At 40.6% G+C, this 7006-nt stretch overlaps 2 protein-coding genes and 1 long non-coding RNA gene across 3 annotated transcripts in view; all 3 read left to right on the top strand.

Moving 5' to 3' along the window:
* LOC145451538 (uncharacterized) overlaps positions 1-7006 on the top strand; it is a 232931-nt gene that overhangs the window by 69191 nt on the left and 156734 nt on the right. The gene's annotated exons all lie outside the window — the stretch shown is intronic.
* The window catches only part of LOC145451515 (RNA-binding protein RO60-like), a 250536-nt gene that overhangs the window by 134751 nt on the left and 108779 nt on the right, over positions 1-7006 (top strand). The window lies entirely within an intron of this gene.
* Positions 1-7006, top strand: part of LOC145451528 (uncharacterized) — a 207447-nt gene that overhangs the window by 134848 nt on the left and 65593 nt on the right. The window lies entirely within an intron of this gene.

Here is a 7006-nt window from a genome sequence, read left to right as displayed (position 1 = left end):
ATTTGGAACACGCAATTCACAGTGCACAACCATGGTCAGAAGAGGTAACGCCAGTCTCTAGGGCTAGGCAATGGTAACTTCCTACGTGGAAAGATCCGGATTCGATAGCGGTTCGTTCGATACGAATAAAACCCTCCAAAGTGATGAATGCGCGTGCTGTGTCATCTGTATAGCTAGGCAAACTCTTTGAGTGACTTGATCCTGGGTATTAGGCATTGAGTTGAGTATCACTAATTATGACGTACCGGTTGATGAACAGCTGATTTGGAATGTTGAAATATGCACCCTTTAGCGAACACAAAGAAAATGCTCCCAGGGTCTATTTCAATATGAATATAGTATTCGATTGTATATGAAGTTTCCCGCCTCCGAGAGTCTCTTCACTCTCAATTTATCAAAATACAAGTTATGGAAACATACCGTTTTGTTGCCAATGCGATTTGAAGCGAGTAGCTATCGAGTAACGAATATTTAATGATCAAGCGGACTATCGCTCAAACTGTCGCATCGCAGATCCCGTCAACCTACTGACACACTTTCTCAAGTGGCTTGTTACCGCTGATATACAACAAATTCGCAACAAATTTATACGAGTAATCATGACGACCGTAAGAAGACTGTAAACAGAAGCTTGCGATTTCTTCGCACCGGACTGCTTACTGTCTCAACACGCGGCTGATTGATATGGGCAGGTACAGCGCAAATCTTGACTGATGGAGAACTCATTTGGGTGGCTTTTCGTGTCCGGTAATACCTAGGGTCGGACACAATGTTTCGAGGATTCACTTTCACGGTTCGAGTCGAATAGTGAGAGATAAGTCTTTCGAGTACTGAAATTATGCACTAGGGACGCTGTGAACCTCTGAAAGGTTCAGGTTCGTGTGAACGCGAACATTTTTGAAAGGTTCTGGGTGAAAGCGAACGTGAACCTCATGACGTCACGTGAAGTCATATTGCTAATTCCAACCCTACATTTTAGTGAAGTGATTTATATTAATGTACACGATACCTAGCGACGACTCTGGCCACATAATGCCCCAACGCTGAAGTAAATACTGAATTTTTAAACATCGCCAAATGTATTAACTGGAGCAATCAAATGATAATATAATCATCCCATAAAATCAATATCTTCCGTTGCTTTGCCAAAAATTTCAACGAGGACTTGACATGGAATATATGCCTTATGCCTTAACGGACCGAACCGAACAATGTATTCGGCGTCTGAGTGTTGCTACGTTGATATTGAGCAGAGTGTGCTGCTATGGGTTTTACCTCATTAACAGGTTATACAGCAGTAGCCAACACCCCAATCACATGGATTTGGTTTTTGTGGTACAATGAACATATGAAATCGAGATGGACCCCGTACGCTTGCTAGATTTTTTTTTAAATATCAGACAACGATATCAATTTCATTGATTGATTGAATAAGCATCATTCTCTGACTACCTACCTATATGTAGCGTATTTCGCTCTTGATGCAGCATGATTGCGGGTCAAGCTCACAGCAGAAAGTCACTAAATATTCACAAACAGGAAGCTGGATATTTCGAGCAAACTTTTGTAACAAAGCAGGTAAAATTTTTGAGATGTCAAGGTGCATGCTCGTTTGGAGTTGATTTGTTTTACGTTGCCAGCGCCATGCATAGAATGTCCCGCAGTTGCAATGCAATTAATTTCAACCAAAGATGTTATCGTGATGTGAAGATTGTAATATATGAAAAAGGTTCACAGTGCAGAACCCAACAAGGTTCGTTTGTGAACGTGAACCTCTAAATTTCCGAGGTTCACACACAGAACGCGAACGTTAACCTGGCGTTCACACCATTCCTACTATGCATGCACTCCTCCCCACTACGAGGTAATTTATAAACGAAAATTGATGTAGTAGCCTATTTTCCCCATATGGAAACCGTGAAACCTCGATTGGTCGTACTGCAGTACACGAAACGTGTTGCAGTGAAGTGGAAATGGCATGTCTATTATGAAGTCTCGATCCACCCACGGCATTTTGAGAGTGAAATGAAACCTCATGCTCCAAAATACAATTGTCTTTAATTTGATGAAGAACTGGAACTATATTCTGTGTTGCAACAAAAAACAGAAAAAATGTAATGGACTGCATTTTAATTTTCAGAGTCATAAGCGTAAAAAAGCTAGTTTTTCTGTTAAGAGCTGGTGAAAGTAGTCATGGTCAGTACTCCAGTAGAAGTAGAAGTTTCGACGCAAATTTTCGCTCAAGTAAAAGTAAGGGGTAGAAAATTCCACGCAAGTATAAAAGTAAGTATTCGTGACCTAGTTTTTCCAAAAAAAAAAACTTCTAAAACCCGCGAGATAGACGTATAACTGGTCCGAAATCATAACAGCTTGAGTATTCGGGCACTACTCAGTATGACGTCATATTGGTATGAATGATGCCAAAGTTCAGATATGTACTTTATATGCGACCACGAAGAATATCATCCCAGTTCCACATTACATTTAAGATTATTTGTTACATTGCACTTTGTGACAATACTGTGGGTTGATAACGACAGATATGTCATTTCCATTAACCTGCCTAGTTTTGTGCTGCATGTTTCGTAAGTTTCGATGCGACCAGTCGAGGTTTAAAGCCTTCCGCGGTGGAAAATAGTATCGAAACTATAATTACCTTGATAATATAACTCTTACTGAAAAGTTGGGTGTGATTACGGTACTCGTAAAATTGTATCATATACTCACTACACACAGCTACACACTTTACCCAAATTAGACTAAAATTGGAATTAAAACCACACATTTTTCCAAATTAGATTACAACCAGAATAATAGTTTATTTTTTTTGCAAAGTTATGTTAAAATCATTATTATTATTACCGAATTCGCCAAAACTTGGACAGCGAATGAAATTCAGAACTTATCAAATATTAGTTCATTCTCATAGGCAAGAGAATGACAAATGTCTGTACATTGAGCTTGGATAGTTTCGCACTATACTGTTCTCCTGTATCATTTACTGCAGAACCAGAAATTAACTTAAAATTAAAATTAGAACATAGAAACATTTCACAAATTAGACTAGAATTAGATTACCGGCATTTCACGCTAATTAGTCTAATTATCAAACTTGAATTATATAAATGTCCAAGTGTGCTGCTGATCATCACTTAGTAATAAACGGAACGTATGGCACGCTGCTACTTCGTTACGATGCTTCAAATTTCGAGCCTTCTTTTTCGCGGTCATGACCTCTCGGACAGTATTACAGAAAGTCTCCCGAACGCGACACACGTAATCGCTTCAATGGATAGCTCGAGTGACCCTGCAGCGAACACTTTCCGGGCCGAAGTGATATATCATCGCGTTAGTACCGCGTTGAATGTATATTCGACGGGTTTGGTGCGAGTACTTCAACACGGTTATCCTGTTACCGAGACAAAGTCCACGTCGGGCTGAAATGATTTTTACGTATACTGAGGTTATGCGCCGAATAATTCTGCATCATAAGTGCCATTGTTATGATTTCAGGCTACGCTGTGATATGTTTACTGGCTGTATGCTCTAGTGTCGTGGATGTAGCTAATCTGGTCGACAATAGTATTACAATAAAGGAGGATGAGATATTGTTCATTATAGAATGTCAACTAATCCATGGCCCCGTCGTTAGTTGTCACAACATTCGAATTGTGAATTTAAGTTTTCATACACATAACATTAGGAGAAGTTATGTAACGATTCACGAACTGCTTTATGCCTATTACTCAGGGAAAGTTCAATAAATATTGCTAGTCGCAAAAGATGTTATCACGTAGCGCACGAATTAGCAAACGTCGCCAGTTTTATCACTTTTCCGTAAAACTAAAAGACAACGTTTCGATGCGAGCACATTTCCGATCGTGCTAGTTGAATTTTGCAATCGAAATATCAAGGCGAGTAGACTCGGTATTTCAAACACTGCCTCTCACTGTGGAAAGCTTGCAGCCATACATTCCTTGATATCCAGACTTGTGCAAACTACTGGGTTTCCAAAATGGACAACTAGAACTAGAACTAGAACGATAAATGTTCAAAACTCATAACTAGAACTAGAACTAGGATCACTCACTTTTCAATACCTGCAACTAGAACTAGAACTATTCACTTTTCAAAACCTGCAGCCAGAACTATAACCGGAACTACTCACTGTTCAAATCCGTAGCATCTAATTTTTATTTCATCGGAATGGGATCGGTTTTCCACATCGATATTGGAGATATAATCGAGTTCGAAATGGGAGGGGTCTCGACCCCGAAAACTCACTCACGGCTACGTCACTATTAGTAGTGATGACTCACACATGACATCACACTGCAGAGTACCGGTGTCACGATTCACGCCAAACGACGACACGTGTATTCTAGTTGGCCGACACTATTTTTTAAATGTGCAACATGAACTAAAACTACTCATTTTTCAAAATACGCAACTAGATCTAGAACTGCACAAAAAAGCAGTAGTTAGCTGACCGTCAACTAACATGATTGGCAGTTGGTACAATGGTACAAGTTTGTTGATATCTCACAATATTACGGACTTCGTTCGTTGATGTAACGAATGTTAGCCCTGTACTATCAACACAAAACGCATCCATGGATGTCAGCAACTTCAAAACTCATTAATCGCAATGCGATATTCAAAAATTCAGTTTGAAGGCGCATCGTCTGGTTACCAGATGTAGCCGATCGACCGGCCCCACGTCATAAGTTAATCTCAATTTGGCAAATGCGTATCAAAACCGTCGCCATCAATGACCCTTTATGCTCTCAGCACCTCGCGTTCCTGGAATGCCGCACGCGATTGCTTTGGCTGGCCTTTAACCGCAGCCGATAGCCCGCTGGTATTTATACGGATGGAGGAAATTAAAAAATAACTCCCGCTCAGGCGTTCGGAAATTCACAGACTGACCGTTTCAATCGAATGCATATCTGTGTTGTGTTCAACTGAGAAAACGGCAGCTTTAGAAACATACATGTACTGCACAATTGAATAGTATACTCATATTGAAATGAACCCGAATATTCTGGGCTGACTGACAATCGTCAGCGGTATCGGCGATCTCTTCGTCCAGATAAATCGAAATTCCATGCCGGTGATGCCATATTTTGTGATACAATTGTTGATATACAATGTTCTTTCCAATTCTCCACTAGTTGCTGACGATTACCCCTGACGAGTGTCAGCCGAAAAGATCAGTGTTCATCTTAATATTAATATGTTATTCAATTGTATGATGAAGTTCTGTACCTCCAAGAAGCTCTTCAAACATCCATGCCGTAACAACATTCTATAAATTATGGCTGCACATTGCACAAGTGCACATTAATTACAGAAGTTATAATAAATAAGCGGTTTGCTAGCAAAAGCGATATCTTGATATCACGACGGTCACTTCAGAAAGATTTCCGACAGTGAAAAGCAAAGAGGCTACTTTCGCAGGTCGGGTCAGCGGTGTCGAGTTACAGCAAACGTAACCGCCGATGTCGGTGATATATTTTCGCCCGCAACACAAAATCGCAACTCTAATCACTTCAATAACTATAATTCTCTGCAGCTGTTTTTATAACTTTACGTCGGAGCCAAAGTGCATTGTTAGTATGAAAGTAATATTATGGCATCGCAGTTGCCGTACACAATCTGGATTTTCGCGCCGTTTACAAAATGCGCAATACTTGTTATGATTATTCAGATAACGCGTCGATATGGCAAAGCGGTTCCACGATGGTTTTTCGAAACTGGGATTGAATTTTAAATTCGGTGCCAAACGCAGTCGATATATTGATCGACTGGACACTTCGTTTACTCATCATAATTCAACGATGGCTACTGCAATAGTAACGGTATAGGCTACTACTGTGCAAATGAAAGTCTCTCGGTACTCGTACAAACCAGGATGTAGCATGCCAGGATGTAGCATGCCAGTCACAGTATAAACGCTAATCCGAGATTTCGCTCAAGACCGAACGTTGCGGTTCGTTCGCCTTTCCGACACGAGGGATTAAATCGTCATAATCAGATTTAGAGCAAGCGATCGAATACAGACAATGACGTCATGGCCGTCACCCGTTCTGAAAGCAGAACATAGATTAATCATAATAATCAACGGCGCTTATTTCCATCCGCTAAGACCCTACAATGTACAATGGGATACGCACAGACTTTTACGAACTACCGGGTTTTCAAAATACAACGGCTTGCAGTAGTCTTTGCAATCGAACAACCACTTGGGAATCAAAATCCGCAACTATAACTAGGACTATAACTTCTCCAAAACAATAGTTAGTTTACCGTCAACCAAGATTGGTGGTTTGTACAAGTCTGGATATGTGCGGTACAATACAATCTTTAGAAAGAACGTCGAAACCGCTAAGTACGGTCTATCAACCTATCATCCACATCGCCTGACTGACCTTCGCATATAGCAGATTATCGCCGATCGTGATATCGCCGATTCAAAAGCATTACTAATATTGTATGGCTGGTTTTTACTGCACTCTCTAAAACCAGTCTCTAAAATGGTCCGGATTCACATTTCATACAGGACTGCGGCCCCCATAGGCCAGACGCAATCCTGACCGACTCTCAATGCGTTCATCCCAGATTGGACGAGACAGCCGATCACTACCCTAGTTTCACTGCGGCACTAGACGGACAAAATTGCCGCAAACACTTCAGATCATCTCCGGTATAGTTCTTCATGGAGGAAACACTCTTCTTATCGAGACTCCTCAATCGTCAAACAAACACCTCCCTTGTCTAATCTCCCAACGCAAATTAACGAACGCGGAACATGAAATTGTTACGTGTAAAATTCATAGTAACATCTGTGCTATCAAACTATACTCCATCTCTATGAAAAATCGGAGCCAGAACATACCTAGTTGTGAATATCTTGCTAGGTGCGATAGTTATAAACTATTGAATGTGAGTCCGATATAGTCTTCAGATACTGATATAATTAGTCTATCACGAATAAGCCGTGGAG

This window comes from Botryllus schlosseri, chromosome 12 (genome assembly GCF_051294905.1).
Source record: "Botryllus schlosseri isolate E-star chromosome 12, Bs_hap1, whole genome shotgun sequence".
In the NCBI taxonomy this organism is placed as follows: domain Eukaryota; kingdom Metazoa; phylum Chordata; class Ascidiacea; order Stolidobranchia; family Styelidae; genus Botryllus; species Botryllus schlosseri.
Note: the sequence above shows the minus strand (reverse complement) of the source record. Positions and strands in the feature narration are given on the sequence as shown.